The following is a 21,568-nucleotide window of genomic DNA, read 5'->3' on the forward strand; positions in this document are numbered from 1 at the left end:
AACAAAATTAACAGCTCTTGGAGGTAGCAAAAAAGGCACTCAGCCAAATTAAAAAAAAAAAAAAAGAAAGAACGAAAGAATTGAAATGATGAGAAAAGACTTTTAATATTAACTCCATTAGTCATGCAAACAAGCGCACGTCGGAAGCGCATATGTTCTGCGTGTGGCTCTCATTTGGAGTCTGGTGTGGATTGTGGCTTCTCCCAGTGGAGGGAAATTCATACCCAGGTCTTACACGCAGCTCAAAATTTTTTACATGTCAAGCAATGAGCCTTTGAGTGTAGCAGAATTGCTTCATAAATTTAACTATCACTTTCAAATTTCTGTTTTTTTCTAATTTAGTGCTTGATAGTTTTTTATGTGATAATTTTAAAATGCTGTTTATAGCAAAAGTTACCTTGATAGTACAGGTGTGCAGAGAAAATTCACAGCCATCAATAAAAAGGAAAAAAAAAATCCTGTTTATACCTTAGGCATTCCGTGATCCTGAGGATGTAACCATGGCAGTATTACAGGTTTTAAAAGCAACCCAATTAATCTAAATTTCTTCCAAACTAAAAGCTACTGAAAGATTTAAATATTGCTACCAATATCTACGGATGGTTTCCATTGATATTTGGGAAGTTTTCATTTGTATTTGGGAAGCTTTGCATGAGCAAAATGCCCCTTTCTCCTGATATTTGCAACTCATCTTAAAAGTAAAAGTACTTTTGTGCATGTGGTCTTGTACATGAAATTAAGACTATCACTACCAAAATATCAAAATTTAAGAATTAGATTGTGAAATGTTTAAAGTAGGCAAAGAATGTTTAACCAAGAGAGGAAAAGTGTATTTGAGAGAGACCTGATGAGTTCACCACCAACTCTGGAGAATCAAACCCAAAACAGCATAGATTTTTTTTGTTGTTTTTTTGAGACGGAGTCTCACGCTTTTGCCCAGGCCAAGTGCGGTGGTGTGATCTCAGGATCTCGGCTCACTGCAAGCTCTGCCTCCTGGGTTCACACCGTTCTCCTGCCTCAACCTCCTGAGTAACTGGGACTACAGGCGCCCACCACCACGCCTGGCTAATTTTTTTTTTTTTGCATTTTTAGTAGGGTTTCATGATGTTAGCCAGGATGGTGTCAATCTCCTGACGTCGTGATCCGCCCGCCTCAGCCTCCCAAAGTGCTGGGATTAAAGATTTGAGGCATCTTGAAGGTAGAGGCAAAAGAGTGGGGTCCACTTTGGATTTTTAGGTTATTCACTGTTAAGACCTAAACAGCTTCTCATTTGGGTGAAACATGGGAGTGTCAAAAATAAGTCACTGTCACTCTTTGCCAACTTCCTTTAACTCTTTGTATGGCTGTATCTCCATAGATATCCAGTTTTTTCTTTTCTTTTTTTTTTTCAATTCCTCTCCAAACTGTCATTGACAGTGCCAAGATCTGTGAATATGGAAAGATTAAGACTTTTTTCCTGCCTGTTTGGGTCCTCTTTCTAGCATGCCAGGAACATTTTTCTCATCTTTTGAACATTAGGGAATAACACCCAGTGCCACCCTCTAACCTCAAGAGACAGAAGTGGAGGATCCTCTTAAGAAATCTTTGAAAGCCAAAGTAATGAATTAGTCCAAAGCTGGTTGAGGCTCTAGACAGACCTTAGCAGTCAAAGCAATAAATGTATAATCCCATAAATCTAAACTTTGTGGTATATTCATTAGGCTCTCTGTTTTCTTTTCCTTCAAATGTTTCGCTTAATTCCCTGATATAATAAGCCTTCCAAATTCTTGGTGTTTTTCTACAACCAAGACCTTGATCTTTTTCCTCTCAGGATTTCTTTCATGAGAACCCATCTTCTGGCCATTTGGATATCACTGATGAGGGAATTGAAGCATTTCCCTATTCTGTAGAGTTTCATTAAAGTTTGACGATATTCCAGTAACTCTTGTTGCATAACAAACCACCCCCAAATTTAGTGGCTTAAAACAACAACATTTATTTTGTTCAGGACTCTGTAGTTTCAGCAGGGCTCTCAGGAACAGCTTGTCTCTGCTCCAATTAGCATCAGCTGAAGCTGCTTGAAAGCCAGGGTCTGAGATCACCTGAAGGTTGTTCACTCATGAGTCTGAGGATTGATGCTGACTGGTGGGTGGGACTCTTGCTGGAGGGGCTATTGGCTGGAACACCTACACATTGTCTCCATGTGTCCTGGGCTTCCTCACAATATGGTGGCTGGGTTTCAAGGGTGAGCATCCCAAAAGAAAGAAGGAAACAGATGCTACATTGCCTTTTATGGCCTTCCATAGAAGTTAGATAGCCCTGGTTTTCCTGCATTCTATTTTTTAGACTGTCAGACCCACCCCAATCAGATTTATAGTGAGAGAAAATAGACCCCACCTCTTCTGGAAGAGAATGTGGAACTGGACATACTGCTATGGCCACTTTTGAGAGATTCAGTCTGCCACATAAGCGAACAGTTCATGTCCTACAGCGGGATATTGGGAAAAGAAGTGGTATTTGGGAGGCGGTCAAGAAACCTGGTTTGGAATCCTACCTCTGCCCCTTACTAGCCACATGACTGGGTCTTAGCATGCTCATCTGTGAAATGGGGGACACTAATGCTGACCCCACATTTGTGCTGAGGATTATGCAAATAAAATCTGTAATTTGTACAAGTGTCCACCAACTGCCTGGTGCAGACTGGATGCTCAATAAGTCTTTGGTGAGTCAGTTTATTGAATTGGAATCTGCACATTATGGCCATTATTTAGGTTTATTGTGTCCTAATCTATGTCACTGAGTACCTCCTTGCTGTTTTTCATGAGTTTTCCACTGAGTTGCAACATGCCACTGGCCAATGAAGGTCAGGGAGGAAACAGATTAACAACATCTCATACCACAATGTCAAAATACTTAAAAGTGTTTACAGAGCCCGGTGACACCCAGTGAATTTAAAACAAGAGGACCAGAGCAGAAGTAAAACTATTCTTGTTCTTCTAAGCTTGAACACAGGCCTTGATGTTTTATGATTGTTTTAAGGTCCATTAATCGTTGAATCATGAGGCCATGTAACAAAATGACAGCTTTAACATCGAGGGCCCGGGTTTATTTTAAATGTTTTTGCTTCTACATGGATTCTAATTAATGACAGTGGCTAAAACCTGATTCAAATGTGGCAAACTTGGAGTGCCATGGGATGAAGCGAGTCAGTTTCATCTAGGAGCATTTAATGGCTTATGGAAAGAAATATTCCCTTAGATTGAAGGGTGCCAGCGTTTAATGGGCATTAGCTGATTCTCAGAAAGAGGAAACAATGTACTGTTATATAATTGGGGTTTCTTCAAAGTGGCCTGACCAAACTGTAGTGCTGCTTCTTTGTCTGACATGGTAGCCACTAGCCACATGTGGCTATTTAAACTTAAATGAATTAAAGTTATATGACATTTGTAAAAATCACTTCTTCAGTTGCATTAAGTAGCCCCATTTCAAGTGCTCAGTAGCTATGTGTCCCTAACACACTGGACAGCAGAGTGACAGAACATTTTCATTTCATCAGACAGTTTAACTGCTTTGGAGACTGGTTCTCCTTTTGCTTTTTCCATGTTCACTCCGGAATTAAAGTCAACCAGCTCAAATGTCCCCTCTTTCCCCACAGATCTTTGTGCTGAAAGGCATCCCCTTCCCCATTTGGAGAATCTTCTAGGGCCTAGGCCCAAGCAGCCAGGACTCCCTGTAGTAAACCCCACTCCTCAATTTTTAGCACCCATGGTATTCTGCCTGAAGGTCAAGGCATCTTTCAACCCCTCTAAATATCCTCCTCCTCTGATACCATAGGGACCCTGAACCTCTAGTCCTCAAGAGTAGTCATTCATCCCCCTGGACTATGGATCCCTTTGCAACCCAGAAGCAACTACTGTATGGCCTCTTCAAACCTGTATATGCTGCAACTATTATATTCTAGGTAGGATAAATAACCGGTCTTATAGGTGTAAATAATTTTCAAATATGGGTAAATGCTATTGGGATGTGTAAAGTAGAAATCCATTTTACAGTGTTACTGAATCCATAGTAACATGATTATTACCTACTTACTAATTGATGATTTCTACAAACGTGGATCTTTGTGAATTTCCGATGTCACAGAAGGGTGTTCATAACTAGAAAAGTCAGTAGCCAACATTCTGGGAAGTAGAGGCCTCTTCCTTGATGCTTCATTGGTTTAAACATAAACTCCAACAGAAAAACATGCCATCATCTTTAATTTCCTGCACCAGCCAAACATTTATTTCATGTGATCCTCACACTAGATTGAGTGGTTCCATATGAATATCCTATGTCAAAGATGAGTAAATTGAGATGCGATGGTTCTAATTTGCCTGGTGTCCTGGGTGTGTGATCGTGACCACTAGTCTAAACTGCTATTTTATGTCCACCTATCAACCTCCACGGCTGCCCCGCATTTGAACACACATAATATAGTTGTGTGGCTTGGTGGAGCCATCTAAAGTCCGTTAGGCCATTAGCCAATGCCGCTATTAGGGGCAAAATGTCACGCACTGGATCTAAATGTACTTAGGAGAATTCTCAGGACCTGATGAATTATGATTGGGAATTTTATGGCCTCATAGGTTGCAGGCGTCATACCAACTGCAGCTAATGAGCTATGGGCCCTGAGAAGCACTGAGGACACACGGCGTTCTGCACACAGAGAGGGCTGTTTCTGTCTGTTCTCCCCCTGCACCCTTCTCAGATGCAATCTCAACTCACGTGAGAACAGTGCAAATGTTTCTCCTGGATGGTTTCCTTTAGAGCATGTGTCCTATGACTTGAAATGGATGTCTGAGCAGAATGTTTTCAGAAGTTAGATTTTTTTTTAGGGGGGAAACAGAAACCAAAGCAAAGCCAATAGAGATCTAAACAAAACAAAACAAAAAATCCACCGTGGTATTCGAGGAAGGAAAAACCATTTTTCAAATGAAAACTTTTCATTATATTTGGTATGTTCTGCTTCCCTTCCCTAGTATGTATGAATGAGATGAAATCACTTCTTAATTTTCAGGTTAATATTATAATTGAAGCCCATCCCTGTACCGTAAGGACTCTGCCAGCCTCTGGCAGTATTCCTTTCCAACTTCCACTTGCCCCAGATAGGTGGAAGTTAGCCTTTGTTTTTGGTGTCATCTTTTCTTTCCCTCCTTCCATCAGTTTTTTAGGAACTCCAGAAATTTAACCTAGCATGTAGGGGCCACCCCTGTTTCCAGATGCCTTCTAGAAAGAGGACTGGGGTGTGAATGAGGCCATGTGGGCTTCGTTTGCCCCTGCGGTTGTCATGCAGATTTCTCAGAGCTTAGCTGGGACAGGAAGAAGGAAGGAGAGGATAGCAGTGTGTTCAGTGGGTGAGCTCCTAGAAACTCTTGGGTCACTGTTCCCAAGGGATGACGACCCTCTGTGGTAGATCAGTTGCATGTGCATTTGAGCTTTGCCTCCTCCCCTGGGTCAGCATTCCACACTCACCTTCTCAAAGCGAAGTCTCCCGTGGGGGACCCTTGGTGTGCTGTTCATCTAGCAAATCTCACAGCACCAATAGAAACACCAAGAACATGGATTCATCAAAGGAAAAATGTTGAAGTTTCAATTTTTGTGCTTCCTGGTAATCTTTCAGCCCTTGATGGAAATTTCCAGACCTAAACCAGTGAGTTAAGAGTATGGGGAAGGGGAGCCCTCATACAGTTTCGTTAAGTGATCCTTTAATATTCTTCTTCAGAGTGACGGGTGCCCATTGCCTATACATTTTCAAAACGACACTGAAAATTTCAAAACATTTCTATCAGAACATAGTCTTATTCTCAGCTGATTTCCAATTTCCACCTGCATCTGTTAAATGGCAGCTTACCTATGAAATATCAGGTTCTGCCCAATCACCTACCCTGCCTCATATGAGCAGCCCGTATATTTATGTGGACACATGCAGCCACGCTTGTTTTTAACATTTGAGAATGACAGCATATTGGCAGTTAATATAAGCTATCAAATATGACACGTCAACTCAGAAAACATCCCTAGGAAGTATTATGGGAACCCATGTATCACTTGAGATTCTTGGATCCATATTTGCTGTTAACAAAATAAATTAATAGTCAACAGCTGATTGAAACATTTCCCTGCTACCATGATTGCCTTGACAAATTCTGCACTGCAGAAGAATTTCACCTCCCACTATTTCTTCTGAGTGACTCTTGCCTGCTGAATAGGGTGTTTGGTTCTAATTGTTAAGCCTGCCTAATCCTGATTGAAGCGGGCCATAATATCAAGTGTGGAAGAAGGTGGGAGTATAAACTAGATTTGCTCCCTTCTGTAGGAATAACTCTATTAAGACTTTCTTTTTGGAGACAAATCATCTTATGCAGGGGGAAAAAAAACTCCATAAAAAAGACAAATGACAGCACAAGATCCAAAAAGGCAAGTGCTCAGTCATTTTGTCATAATGCCAGAAGAGACAGGAATGCTGTGTGGACTATGCATGCAGACACTTAGAAAATACTGCAGGCAGAGCTGGGGCTTCCGTGGCCAGAAGCATATTTGGTGAAGCGAGGATGCATCAAAGGCCTTCTCTGGTCTTCGGTAACTTGCACTGCCTTTCAGAGGTTTATAAAGGGGAGAGACAGGAAAGCAGTGTGCCAGTAAGATGACTCCTCTTCTCGTCTGAAGTTTAGAAGAATGCAGTGAACAAATGATGAAAAACTCTGAAGGGACTTTGGTAATTCAGCATCTGGAAAAATATCAGTGTTTTGTGACATTCTTAGTTGTGATCTGCCTTATGTTGTATACACAGGGTCACTCGAATACGTAGGTATATTATTCTGCAATTGCTGATTAATTGATGATCCTTCATCCTCTCTGTGATTCAGAGGCTCTCTGGGTTGGATAAATCACTTTTGGGAATTATATCTACTAGTACATTTATGTCACTAGAATTCCATTTAGAAGCTGTCATTGTGTACATTCACTGTATCTGTTAACTTTCTTCATCTCTCTCTTCCTCTCCCTCTTCCTCCCTTTCTTCCTTTCCTTTCCCTTTCCCTTATCCTCTCCTGTCCTTTCTCCCTCCCTCCCTGTCTCTTTCTTTTCTTTTCTTTTTTCTTTTTCTCTCTCTCTCTTTCCCCCTTTTTGTATTTCTAGTAGAGACAGGGTTTCGCTATGTTGGCCAGGCTGGTCTCGAGCTCCTGACCTCACGTGATCCACCTGCGTCAGTCTCCCAAAGTGCTGGAATTACAGGCAGGAGCCATCATGCCCAGCCCCCTTGTCCTCTTCTTATAAGGCTACTAATCCCCTCATGAGGGGCCTCATCCTCAAGACTTCATCTAAACCTAACTACCTCCCTAAGGTCCCATATCCAGATACCATCACACTGATGGTCAAGGCTTTGACATATAAATGAGGGGTAGAGGAACACAAACATTCAGTCCCTAACGCTTGTTGAAGTTACTTAAGCTTGGTAAGCCTCTCTCTTCTTGCTGACTCATGAGGATAATAAAATTTACCTGTTAGGGTTCTTTTGAGGAATAAGTGGAATTTTTAAAGAATTGTTTCTGACATGTGATAATTACTTGATTAAACTATAGCTATGATAACACCCTCAAAGCTGTGGTTCTTACCCTCATCATTGTTTACGCTATCACACAATAAGATCTTTGCAAAAAGGATCAGGTTTCATTCTCTTGATCCCCAAAGTCCCCTGCCAGCACAGAGACCAAATACCAATGCATGGCAGTGTATAGGACCTAGGTGTCCTAACTTGGCAATGTATCTGCCAATTTTTTTAAAAGACAAGATGGTGTCGAAAAGACTGTGGCATATTTAGGATAATGCCCCATTATAGAGGACATCAGCAGCCAGCCACAGACCATCACTTGGTGCCACTGGGTTTAGAGACACTGGGTTTAAAAGGTGACACCGATTTAGCACGGCAGGTCTTATGTTCTGGTGTAATCTCAAACAACTTCTTGAAAATAATTTGTCAAGAAAACAAATATGACTGGGCACAGTGGCTCATGCCTGTCATCCTGACACTTTGAGAGGCCGAAGTGGACGGATCACCTGAGGTCAGGAGTTCGAGACCAGCCTAGCCAACATGGCGAAACTCCTTCTCTACTAAAAATAAACAACTTAGCCAAGAGTAGTGGCAGGCACCTGTAATCCCAGCTGCTTGGGAGGCTGAGGCACGAGAATCACGTGAACCCAGGAGGCGGAGGTTTCAGTGAGCCAAGATCATGCCACTGCACTGTAGCCTGGGTGACAGAGTGAGACTCCATCCACCCCGCCCCCCACAAAAACTCTATCCAAAGGCCCTGACTAATGCAGAATAAGCACTAATTAACAAGCCCCATAAACTAAAGGCCCCATGTATGTGTTATAAGTTTTAACATTTTTTTAATAGAAAAGACAGGGGAAAATACTATCATTCCACATCTTCTTAAACACATCTATTTTTAAAAGAGATTTTGACTCACTGGTGAATTTGTCTTAAAATGGAAAAATAAAATCAACTATAAGAATTTTGTTATGAATCTTTGTGGAAACACAATTAGGGAATCTACCAAACCCATGTAATTTCTTATTTCCGTCTAGTTGTAGGAAAATACTGAGATGCTTGTGAGGTGTGTGTTTTTTTTTTTTTTCCAACTTGTATACACGTTGTTCTATAAGCAGTTGATTGTTTTTTAGGAAAAAAAAATATTCAGCATCTCAAATGTACCTTTAATATTGCTTCTGATTTTTGTTGTTTTGCTATCATAGCGTTATCTACCTCACCGAGATATTTTAGGTCCTAAGTATTTTTCGTTTGATATTTTCCCCTTAATTTCCTTTTTTCAACCTCCTAAGCTATAAATATACAGCCTTAAAAAAAAAAAAAACACTCAGACATTTAAGTCCAAGAATCCTGCTTTTCTTCAAGTGTTAGATTAATAAGTTTTGTAAGGTGATGAGCAGAATGGAGTATACTTGAGCTGAGTTTTGCCAGAGTCCAAGATAATCTATTCTAATTTCTGGAGACACACACTTTATCCTGGTTAGAGAGAGATATAACAATGCCCATCTAATTCTGTGGCAGTCTGGCTTTGATGTATGTATATGTGGGCAGGAATGTGTGTGTGTGTGTGTGTGTGTGTGTGAACACCTGTGTGTGTGTTTCTCAAAGTATCCACTGTGACTCCAAGGTCTTAACAACAACAAAGGGCCTCTTTGAGATCAATCACATTCGTTTGATGTTTGTTTTCTACTACCTGCTACTTGTTGCTTTCTCTTTGTCGCCGTTAATTTTGTTTGTCATATGTCAGACCAGGATGAGTGAGGCACATTCAGATTCAGCTCATTTTATTTATTTTTTTCTCCCTTCCTTAGTCACCACCTTTCCTAATTTCAGGCGGTCAGCACATTTAGCAAGCGTGTAGCTGCTTGCCTGAGCAAGCCATTAATCTATATTAGAAAATGTAGAGGCCCCAGTGCTAACCTTCCTGAAGCTTGCCTCCCCACCCCCAATTCTATAGGTTCTATTACATCTCCCCTGGTTTAAGTCACCTGCTGTTACTTTTAGGAGTTTTCTTTTCTTTCCTTGCTGAATATCTGCATTTATTAATACTGCCCAGGCACACGGGCTGTGGCTCAAGTTTTCAGCGCAGGACAGTGTGTCATCTCAAGAGAAGACGGAACCCGGCCAGATCCTCCCCCTGCCGGCAAGCGGAGTCAGTTACTGGGAAGCCATAATAATTCTTTCTTCTAGAGAATTTTGGCAAAAATGTGCCTCCTTCTTATGTCAACAATTTTTCGTCTTTCTGGAATTCTTATTTCCCCTTCCCCTCTTCTTCCTTTTTATCCTCCTGGTGAAGTATCTCTTTTTCCCTAAAAAACTGGAAAAAATGCACTTTTCTATGTCAATTCAAATGATATTTAAAAAATACTGTATGTTAAAAAAATTAAGTTTCTGTAATCCTTATATCCCCTACATACCACTGTCTAATCAAACTACCAAGAAGCCTCTTTTGGAAAAAAAAAAAAAAAAAAAAAAAAAACTAAATGAACCTCTACTTGAGAATGTTGGCTTTTCATATATGTACAGAACAAAAGAGGTTGCGGTGATGGCTTGGATAAAGGCACCTGTGTTCTTTTCCAACCTATCCAATTTCAAGATGTATCCTTTGTGGATTACATCGGTTTTTTCTATGGAATCATGCACCTTAGACCTGGGAGAAATGAGGGTGACATCCAGGGTCAAGGTTTTCCAGTCAGGTATTTTGGGGAAAAATTCCTCCTTCAAATAACAACTAATGTGACGTGGCAGTATGTTAGACATTACAGCCAAGGCCTTCTGGTTGAAGTTGGGGAACTGTGGGCATTGTCCCCACTAGGCCCGTCATTTGCCCTTGAAAAACCACCCCTGGGCTCTGTCAGGTGTGGTCTGTGCACCAGCTACCTTTGTGCTCCCCGGATTCTTCCACCTGGCCCGGAAGCTGACAGTAGTTGGCTCTCTTGCCCTTTCTTCTTCTGGTTGGATTTAGCAATTTACTTTTCACGCTTCTTCCCTGCAGAGTGTCAGTTCACCACTTTCCTCTGCAGAAGGTTTCATCCAGGCCGGGCGTGGTGGCTCACATCTGTAATCCCAGCACTTTGGGAGGCCGAGGCGGGTGGATTACCTGAGGTCAGGAGTTCGAGACCAGCCTGGCCAACATGGTGAAACCCCATCTCTACTAAAAATACAAAAATTAGCCAGGCATGGTGGCACACACCTGTAATCCCAGCTACTTAGGAGGTTGAGGCAGGTGAATTCCTTGAGCCTGGGAGACGGAGGTTGCAGTGAGCCAAGATTGTGCCACTGTACTCCAGCCTGGCTGACAAAGGCAGGAACTGTTCCTGCTGTTACTAACTCTAGTACATTGCATGAAACCTTGCTATTTCCTTAAACTCTGCACCGACCTTTACAAACAGTGCCTTTACTAAACACTTCTTACATTACCCGTTTTGAGTGTACCATCTGCTTCTTGCCAGGACCCTGACCAAGAATTTGAAATCTCAGACCATGATGACCTCCTTGCCCAATGCATAAGCTTTCCTCCAAAACACACATTTATGGGGGCAGAGGGAGTCTCTGGAAGGAAACTTCAGCTGAGCTATGGCTCCTTTTGCTTCCCCTGGGTTTTAATCCTTCCTTCCCTTCCTGTTCTTTTAAGGAAATCTGAAAAGGAGCAGAGGAGCTTTAGAACTGCACTGCATCTGTCTGAGGCCAAGGGCAGTTGCAAGCAGACCTCTCTGCCCGTGTTTCAATGACCCTCGTCTTGCTCCTTGGCTGCCTGTGAGTCCGTGCTCACATCTGGCTCTGTCTGCCCAAATAGAAACTTGAGAGTGACTTCCAAGATACACACGGGGCTCACAGGTTCTCTCCCCGTCCCACTCACTGGCCCTGCTCTCCCTCGATGTTCCCAAGTCCCCTGGGTGACCTTGTGTGTCCTTCCTGGGATGTTGCTTAATCACCCTAAAACTGTAAGGCCAAGTGGTCGTAGCCAGAACGTGGCAGAAATACTCATGCTTCTGTTCTGCTTTCCTAGCGTGGAATCCCCTGTGCCTTAATGTGAGTAAATACTCCCCAGAATGAAGGCAGAATCCAGTATCTGTTGTTTTAACTAAATCCCTGACTTGGCCCCCTCTGCTAAACCCTCTGATAAAGAACGGATGTAAAATTTGGGACACTGGATAGGACCAGAAGGCGAGAGAAAGAGGACACCCTTTTCTTTCCTCGCATTTGGGTTCCCAAAGAAGTAAAACTCTGTGAATGTTCACTTCATTTTTTCCTGATATATTGAGGACTCCAGATGTAAGCTCATTGACAGTCTTGGTGTGTTCTTCAGTATTTGTGCTTTTAATAGATATTGCAAGTGTGTTTAATGTGAAAATAGAAACGGAGGGCTTTTAAAAGAGCTTACTCAAAATCCTGCCAATTACTGAAATCTACCAGAAAAGAAGGAGCCACTTTTTTTTTTTTTTTTTTTTTTTTTTTTTGATACAAGGAGGGGAAATGTTTCCACAAACGCCTGGCCCTTTGTCTTTAAAATTTTTCATCTCTTGGGTACTGAGTTGTAATAGTAAATACAGATGTAGCTGTGTCACATTGAAAGCACGACCAAATTGCTGTACAATGTTCAGGATACCTTTATGTCACTTTAAAATGTAGAGTGTCATCTAAAAATGAGCAATTGCTGTGAAGAAACTGGGGCTGGCTCTGATTTCGTGGCTCCATTTTTTTTTTTTTTTTTTTTTTTTTTTGGTTTCTTGAGAAGATCATCTTTAAGTCACAAGTTATGCAATGCCAAGTACTCATCTGTGTAATCTAGTTTGGCTTCCAAAATTTTTCATCACCTGGTTACAAACATCTGAAGGCAAGAAATAGCCAAGATTCCATTGCAAGTCCCAGAGTAAGTTATTATTAGACAGAAACAAACAAGTAAATACCTTGGACCTGAGCTATTGCCCAAACCAGTCCTGACTTGGCGTGGGGTCTGACCAACTGTTTTTGATCTCGCAATCTAAAGTACGTTTGTGGAAATACAAAGGTCAAAACTTCCCCTAACCCTCTATAGCCCCTGGTGGAACTAAGGAATGAAAAGTTGCTTAAATGTTTTCCTGTTGCCAGTTTTTCTTAAACATTAGCTGTATTCTTCTTTTATTTTTTTTCTTTCCAACCTTGACTCTGATTCGCAAAGAATAGGGAAGCTTAGCCAACTGCAATTTCAAAGTATTGCTTCTTAAGCCCAGGCCAAGTGTGTAGACTTGATAGAATTCTGATTAATGCATCTTATTACATTAATTTTAGAAGAAACCCGAAGGCATTTCTCCTATTCCTAGTGCAGGCCAGCCTGCCAGAAGCATTTGTCTCCTTAAAGAGCTAATATCTTCAGCTACCAACAACCATAAAACTGAAAAATCTATCGGAAGAGTTGGCTTCTCTGGATGTGTGTAAGGCACACTACAAAATAGATGTAGAGCTTGGCTGAACTTTGCTTCAAATTTGCCAATCAAAATTCACGAACCCACGCCAAGTTGGCTACAAAACCTCTTGCTTGGAGCCAGCACTAATTATGTCAACAAGTAGTTGAAGTTTAGCCCCTGTTAAGTCCTGCACTCCTGGGTATCGGGGATGAGTCTTCGTGTGGAGGCAAACGGGCCCTGTCTTCGCTTGGCGACCTCCTAAAATTCCCAGGACCTCTTCAGGTCCCAGCCCTTTCTGTTTCCCTGGGGTGTGCCTCCTCGCTCTCTGTCTTGGATGGAAAGAGTTCCAAGGCAGTCCATTCGCCCCAGTGAAAAGTTTTCTGATGAGGTCAAGCCTTCTTATTGTCATAGGTCATTTTCTTTAGAAATGAGAAGCCATCTCCCTGGGCTTTCCAGGAAGTAGACTCTGAGTGCAGGTGTGTTGCGGAGAACGCATGCCTTGGAATTAACACCTATGGAAGATGGAGTGGGCAGAGGCAGAAGTTGAGCTGAGATGCAGTCCAGCAAGGGTCTCAGTCAACCTCATGGAACTAAGAGGACCCATCAGAGCTAATCCCTATTGCGCTAATGTGGTCAGGCTTTTATAAACCTGCCTTGACTTGTGATTGGGTGGGCTGCCCCAGGAAGGATGTGCCCTTGCATAAGGTAGCTCTCTATGTTCAGGTACTCCCTGGAAAGGCCGATGGCTGAAGGCTACAGGTTACCCTGGAAGGGAGACCTGAGCTGCACATCAGAGCCCATCTCCTTCCCAGCGTGGACATGTTCCAGCTCCTGCCCCAGCCCTGCCACAGCATCACCCTCTCCAGCACACACAGCCCTTCTCTGTTGATTAGGGTTGGTTGAGCTATTCAACAGCTTTCGTTGACTCAGGCCTTGAAGTACAATAGAAAGCCCTAGGACAAGGCAGGCCCACTTCTGAGGCTGGGCACAGAGGCTCGTGCCTATAGTCCCAGCACTTCGGGAGACCAAGGCAAGAGGATCAGTTGAAGCCAGGAGTCTGAGATCAGTCTGGCCAACACAGCAAGACCCAATCTCTACAAAAAGTTTAAAAATTCACTGGGCGTGGTGGTACACGCCTGTACTCCTAGCTACTCAGGAGACTGAGGCAGGAGGATCACTTGAGCCCGGCAGATCGAGGCTGCAGTGAACTAAGATGCCACAGCACTCTAGCCTGGGCAGTTTTGAGTGCTTCCTCTACCATGTAACTAGCTTGCCAGACAACTCATTAACTATTCGGGGCCTTAGTTTCATCTTTCCTGAATTGGAGCCAATATACGTAATTCCAAAGGTTGCTTTTAAGTGTAAGTGAGAATATTGGCAGAAATTCGTTAGCACTGAGAGAGGGAATATAAAGTGGAGGTTAAGTGTACGGCTTAAGAGCAGAGTCGGGAAACCTAGACTTGCATCCTGATTTCTGAATCGAATGTTCCAGGGTAAGCCACTTAATCTCTCTAATCCTCATTGTGCTTAGCTCTAGAATGGAGGCTTGTTGAGAAAATTAAATGGAAATGATAACGGCGAAGCACTTAGCACAGGAGTAGGCCCGTAGTACTCAGGTGTTCATTCCACAGCAAAGCGTTCAGTCTTCTGCACTCTTTCCCAGTCAGTTGGCCACTACTGTTCAGTTCACTTCTTTTGGATCTTCTCAGCCCCATCAGGTTACCAGGTGAAATGAGCCCAGCTCAGCAGGCCAGTTGATTGAGCACTCCAGTCAGCCATCAGTTAATTCTGTCATTCAGTGTCTTCAGTGACCCCTCAGTGAGGCAGGAGGTGGGACTTGCCTATGGAGGCAAGACTTAACTCCATAGATGGGGTGACACACCAGACCAAATGGAGGACTAGCTAAAACAGGGATAGGGCGGGCACACCTTTCCATAAGACGTGTCCACCAGTGTGTCATGTCAGTTTACCATTTCCATGGCAACACCTGGAAGTTACTGCCCCTTTCCATGGCAGTGACTCAACAACCTGGAAGTTACCACCCTTTTTCTAGAAATTTCTGCATAATCTACCACTTAATTTGCATATAATTAAAAATGGGTGTAAATGTGATGGCAGAATTGCCTTGGAATTGCCACTGTGGGCACTCTGCCTGTGGGGTAGCCCTGCTTTGCAAGGAGCAGCACTTCTGCTGCTGTTGTACACTGTCCCTTCAATAAAAGTTGCTAACACCACCAGCTTGCCCTTGAATTCTTTCCTGGGCAAAGACAAGAACCCTTTTGGGCTAAGCCCCAATTCTGGGGCTCACCTGCCCTGCATCACCAGCACAGTTGAAGGCCACAAACTCCCGGCATTTTCATCCATAAACAAGGCTTAGCAATATCTCTGATGTTGGGTAAGAGCTTAGGTGTTTGCACCAGCGAGATTTGCAGTCGGCCTTTTTTGAGTGAGACTTGAACTTGATTCTGAGTCTGCTCCCTCCTAGATAGACTCATTATTTGCTTATTTGTGTATTCACTCATCCATTCATTAATTTACTCTTCGTTTGATATCAACACCTGTAAAATGGGGGTGGTAATGTGGTGATATGGAGGAAAATAAAATAACTCCATTATTGTTGTTACTATTTACCTCTGTATTGTCATCATTATCATTCCGTTGATAACCATGAGCACCTGTCATGGACCTGGCACTCTAATAGGCTCTCAGGATGCACAGTGACCCAGTCCCTGCTTGCTGGAGACGTAAGAGAAGCCCCCAGCCACTGACATCTGGGTGCTGTAATAAAGCAAGAATAGTCATGGATACTGCTAAGTTTTGATGCCAAAGAGCCAAATTTGCAGTACCAGAATGTCCTCTACATGTGTGACCCAAAGTTTTGGCTACTGAAGAGGTTGCATGCCCTACAACAGTGGAAGTGGTGTCCTGAATATGCCAGAAATAATGGTGGAGTCAACTAAGACCTGGAAGTATTGTTTGGAGACATCTCAGTATTCCTAAATCATTTTCCCATCCTTAAATAAAAATCTTCCTTACTGATGATCTGAGAACTTCCAGTCAGCTTCATTTCCATTGGTAGAGTTGGCCATTGCCTGCTAAGAAACTTTGGGTGGTTTTTCTTGGGATCAGTGGACGGACTTAGGATTAGTGGGTCCCCTCCTTGAGATATAATAACCGCCTTGGTGAAAGTAAGACCACAGGGCCTCTCTTCAGGCAAGCGCCTTGCATTTTAATACCAACTATGCCACATGTATGTGTTTCCTGGGCTTGCAATAACAAATTACCGCAAACTGGGTGGACTGAGAATTATTCATTGTCTCATGGTTTTGGAGGCTAGAAGTTCAAAATCAAGGCTTTGGTGGGGTTGGTTACTTCTGGAAGCTACAAGGGAGAAACCATGCCTTGCCTGTTTCCTGGTTTCTGGTGGCTGCTGGCAATTCTTGGTGTCCCTTGGCTTGGAAACACCACATTCCAACTTCTACTTCCATCCTTACATCACCTTCTCCTCTGACTTTGTGTCCTTTCCATCTCTTATAAGGACACCAGTCATTGGACTTAGGACCCACCTAATTGAGTAAGATCTCATCTCAGTCCTTATCTTAATTACATCTGCAAAGACCCTGTTTCCAAATAAAGTCACATTCGTTGGTTCTGAGTGAACATGTTTCTCGGTGGACCCTATTTAACCCACTGCACTGCATCAAACGTATGGGTGTACTTTCTCTTGGCCTTTCTCCTATTTGCCTTCTCTGTGTTGGGAATTGTGGCTTTACACCCATCTACTTATCCCTGCATGTTAAGCATCGTCTCTTACCTGATAAGCAGAAGGATGATAAAAGTGAGGAAACTGAGGCACAGGCTTGCCCCAGGTTATACAGCTAGTAATGACGGAGGATGGATTGAAAGCCAAGCTTCTCCCATCCTCCACTCTACAACAGCTGTATCTGGCCTCTGGTTTATCCTTCTTCTCCCCCACCCACCACATGGCTTCTCATTTTGAAAACCCAATGGCTAATAAAGTGGATGAGTTTCAGGATTGCAAAATATTGTGGTCCTGGCCTTTGCCCGTTGTGTAATCTTCACGGTGACCAGAGTGTTTGCATTTCCTAGGAAGTTCACCCATTCCCAACAGTGTCCCAGGGTCAAGCTCAGGTGACCTGTGGTATTTTTATACCCATATATGTGTCAATGTTTATAACTTTTAAAGTTGTTGTCAGGAAGCACCGAGGCATGTGGTCGTTCACAGATGACAAAGACAGAGGCTCAGGGAACTCAGTTGCTTGCTGAGCTTTAAACCCAAGTCTATTTCTAAGGCTGCACTGAGTCTTTGAGAAAATGCAGAGTAACCTAGCCCAGTGTCAGACACAAAATAGTCAGCAAATGCCCTCATAGATCCAGGCTTCTGAGTCCAAAGCAACAAATTCTCATCTCCAATTCTCATCTTCAAATATTAACATAAACTCTTTTTTTTTTTTTTTTTTTTTTTTTTTTGAGGACGGAGTCTCGCTGTGTCGCCCAGGCTGGAGTGCAGTGGCATGATCTCGGCTCACTGCAAGCTCTGCCTCCCGGGTTCACACCATTCTCCTGCCTCAGCCTCCTGAGTAGCTGGGACTACAGGCGCCCGCCACCTCGCCCGGCTAATTTTTTGTATTTTTAGTGGAGACGGGGTTTCAATGTGTCAGCCAGGATGGTCTCAGTCTCCTGACCTCATGATCCACCCACCTCGTCCTCCCAAAGTGCTGGGATTACAGGCGTAAGCCACCATGCCTTGGCCAAAATAAACTCTTTTTTTTAAGAGACAGAATCTCACTGTGTTGCTCAGGCTAGAGTGTTGTGGCATCTTAGCTCACAGCAGCGTCGACCTACCAGGCTCAAGCGATCCTCCTGCCACAGTCTCCTGAGTAGCTAGGACTATAGGTGTGTACCATCATGCCCAGCTATTTTTAAAATTTCCTGTAGAGATGGGGTCTCACTGCATTGGCCAGAGTGACCTAAACTCCTGACTACAAGTGATCCTTTTGCCTTGGCCTCCCAAAGTGTTGGGATTATAGTTGTGAGCCACCATGCCCAGCCTAAAATAAACTCTTTAGTGTCAAAAAATCTACTTGAGGCCAGGTGTGATGGCTCACCCCTGTAATCCCAGCACTTTAGGAGGCCAAGGTAGGTGGGTCACCTGAGGTCAGGAGTTCAAGACCAGCCTGGGCAACATGATGAAACCCCGTCTCTACTAAAAACACAAAAATTAGCCAGGTGTGGTGGCATGCACCTGTAATCCTAACTACTCGGGAGGCTGAGGCAGGAGAATGGCTTGAACCCAGGAGGCAGAGGTTGCAGTCAGCTGAGATTGTGCCACTGCACTCCAGCCTGAGAGACAGAGTGAGACTCTGTCTCAAAAAACAAAACAAAACAAAAAAACCAAAAATCTACCTGAACCAACTAAAATTCCCGTCCCCACCTAGAGTTCTAAATATTTTATGAATAAAGCCTTCAGAGCCTAAGCATTCACTAAAACCAAGTGGCCCCGCGTTCCTAATGGGTGGAATATTATTTTGAATCTTTCCATCACGTTTTCTTAATGAGAGTTACATTGCTGGGTGAAAGCTTTTTATGCAACCCCATCGTTGTTGAACAAACAGATGCTTAGCGTATTTAGGTTGGAATGCAAGAGAACTAAAGGTATGGGAGAGTCTTAAGGAAGCCTGCTTTCTCTTCAAGAATGCTATCGAATTGAAAGGTAATTCCTAAAGAACAGACATTTATAAATTAGGGAGGAAGAACTAAAAAAAGATTCCTAGCAAGAAACATCATAAAAGGGCTGGATAAAGCCAAAAAACTAAAAGAAAGAAAAAAAAAAAAAAGGAATTAGAGAAAAGAGGCTCATGTTGTTTGTAAATTTGTGAATAAATCTGTTAAAGAAATACTGGATTCATATTCAACCTGGAAAACAGGGAAAGGTCTTTTATTGCATGCTTAGAAGTTTGAATACACTTTCAGTAGCCCTTCGTTATCTCAAATTAAATCTTAAATTGAGCTTGTGGTTCTGTGAATTAATACTCTGGCCTTTCAGCCCTGCTGCTGAGGTCATTCAAATCTAATGGTGGAAATGGTCACAGGGTCAGGCCTTGGTTGGTGCTGTATAGAAATGCCTTAATGATGCCGGCAGATGTTTGCATTCTGCAGCTGGGGCAGCCAGCTAGTGGGGGGCTGCAGGAAGCGGGGAGTTGATGATCACATTATTGTATCAGCCGCCTGTGTGAACAAGGAAGGATAGACGCCCACCCCATCCCACCATTCCAGGTTCAAAGAGGCAGGTGCTTCCTAAAGCAGAAAAATGTAAGGGAAGTCATCATCGCTTATCACCACCTGAATGTTCACCATGGTGACCACATCTCAGGATGCTGCAAAACGAGAGAGGTCACCTGTCTGTGTAATCGCATATAGCATTCTAAAGATGTTCCATTCATTCAATACATGTTTAATAAAGGCTTCATCTGAAGTTTAATGCACACATTGTTTGATAAAACAGACCCAGTCACTGGTGTCAGGGAGTTTATATAGAGGTATGCACATATCTGTGCAAATGTGTGCATTTAAGGCCCGCCGAGCCTCAGCTGATATGCATGTCCTAACTTTGCGGTTTCTCTAAGGGAATGGAAGGATTGGCTACCCTGAGCTTCCTAGACTTTTTTTTTTTTTTTTTTTTTTTTTTTTTTTTTTTTTTACAGACTCTTGTTCTGTCTCCTAGCTAGAGTACAATGGTATGATCATAGCTCACTATAACCTCCAATGCCTGGGTTTAAGTGATCCTCCCACCACAGCCTCCCAAGTAGCTAGAACTACCGGCAAGAGCTACCATACTAGTCTCATTTTTGATTTTTATAGAGATGGGGTCTTGCTATGTTGCCAAGGGTGGTCTCAAACTTCTGGCCTCATAGGAATCCTCCTGCCTTGATAGATGTCTTCATTGTAGGTTTCTAGCCTCTGAATCCAAATTTTATTTTCTAGTACTTTATTTTATTTTACTTTTTATTGATTGAAACCTTGAAATAAAAGTTTTAAAAAATTCATTTGATTTTAAACAACCTTTAGAAATATATAAAGTTTAAAAATAACTGTCATTTTGGTTTTTATAAACAGTCTACTCTTACACATAGAGACATTCAGATGCTTCATTTTGCCTATAGAAAGTTTTTCTAATAATGACCAATGATGGTGAAATTGTTATTGATTTCAAATGTGTGATTGGTTGATTTACTGGATTCAGTCCAAGCTCCTCCCAAAGGTTAGCCCATTGACTCTAGAACTCTGTTTTCCTCATTCATTCATTCATTCATTCATTCCTCTAAGCAGTATGTATAGTGCACTTGCTGCACGTCAGATACTTTCCTAGGTGCTGGGGAGAAACAAGCCAAGCACTTCAGTGCCTGTATTAGTCTGTTTTTACGCTGCTGATAAAGACATACCCGAGACTGGGAAGAGTGAGATGTTTAATTGGACTTACAGTTCCACATGGCTGGGGAGGCCTCAGAATCATGGCAGGAGGTGAAAGGCACTTCTTACATGGCAGCCTCAAGAGAAAATGAGGACGAAGGGAAAGTGAAAACCCCTGATAAGCCCATCAGATCTTGTGAGACTTATTCACTATCACGAGGATAGCGCAGGAAGGACCGGCCCCCATGATTGAGTTACCTCGCCCTGGGTCCCTCCCACAACATGTGGGAATTCTGGGAGATACAATTCAAGTTGAGATTTGGGTGGAGACACACCCAAGCCATATCAGGGTCCTAGGCAACTTTGTGTGGAAACAGAACAGAGAGGAAGCGACACACTTTTCCTTTGGGGGCAATTTTTGGGTTGCTTTTGTTTTTATTTGTTGTTGTTTTCATTCCTGGTAGTAATAGTAGCAGTAGAAAATGGCAGTGCTGTAGCCATAAACAAAGTGCTCTGTGCATTCCCTCTCACGATCCCCTAAACCCTACAAGGCTAGGGGAAAATGGTAATACTCATGAACAACTCCACTTTATAAATGAGGATGCTGGCACTCAGGGAGCTCACGTGAGTTTCATAAGGTCACAGAGCAACCAAGTGGCAGGGCTGACTCCCACCCAGGTCTGTTACATGGGCAGCCTGTTATTACCGCACTGTCCTGACTTGCTCTAGCGAGATCTAAGAAAGGCACAATCTGCTTTCCTTTTGATAGTGTGTGGCAGCATCATGGCAGCGCGAATTTCCAAGAAGAGGATGTTAGTCGCTGATGGCGTCTTCAAAGCTGAACGTGATCAGTTTCTTACTCAGGAGCTGGCTCAAGATGCTGCTCTGAAGCTCAGATTCATGTTACACCCATCAGGGCAGAAACCATTATCTTAGCCTCCAGAACACAAAATGTTCTTGGTGAGAACAGCCGGGGATTCTGGCATTGATTGCTATAGTTCAGAAGAGATCTGGCATCCCAGTGGGCGTTGTAGAGCTTTATGCTGAAAAGATGACCCCAGAGGTCTGCGAGCCATTGCCCAGGCAGAGTCTGCAGTACAAACTCCTAGGAGGGCTTGCCGTGCAGACGGCCTGCGATGGTGGGCTGTGGTTTTAATTTAGGTTTTAGGTTTTAGTTTAG

General features: G+C 43.0%; 1 protein-coding gene and 1 pseudogene across 2 annotated transcripts in view; both read left to right on the top strand.

The window, feature by feature from the left end:
* WWOX (WW domain containing oxidoreductase) overlaps positions 1-21,568 on the top strand; it is a 1,132,972-nt gene that overhangs the window by 727,927 nt on the left and 383,477 nt on the right. The window lies entirely within an intron of this gene.
* The window catches only part of LOC126943990 (40S ribosomal protein S3-like), a 38,718-nt pseudogene continuing 34,583 nt past the window's right edge, over positions 17,434-21,568 (top strand). The window contains exon 1 of the transcript XR_007721918.1: positions 17,434-21,537. The product of XR_007721918.1 is annotated as a 40S ribosomal protein S3-like (transcript). The remainder of the gene's footprint in view (positions 21,538-21,568) is intronic.

The sequence above is a fragment of the Macaca thibetana genome, chromosome 20 (genome assembly GCF_024542745.1).
Source record: "Macaca thibetana thibetana isolate TM-01 chromosome 20, ASM2454274v1, whole genome shotgun sequence".
NCBI lineage: Eukaryota > Metazoa > Chordata > Mammalia > Primates > Cercopithecidae > Macaca > Macaca thibetana.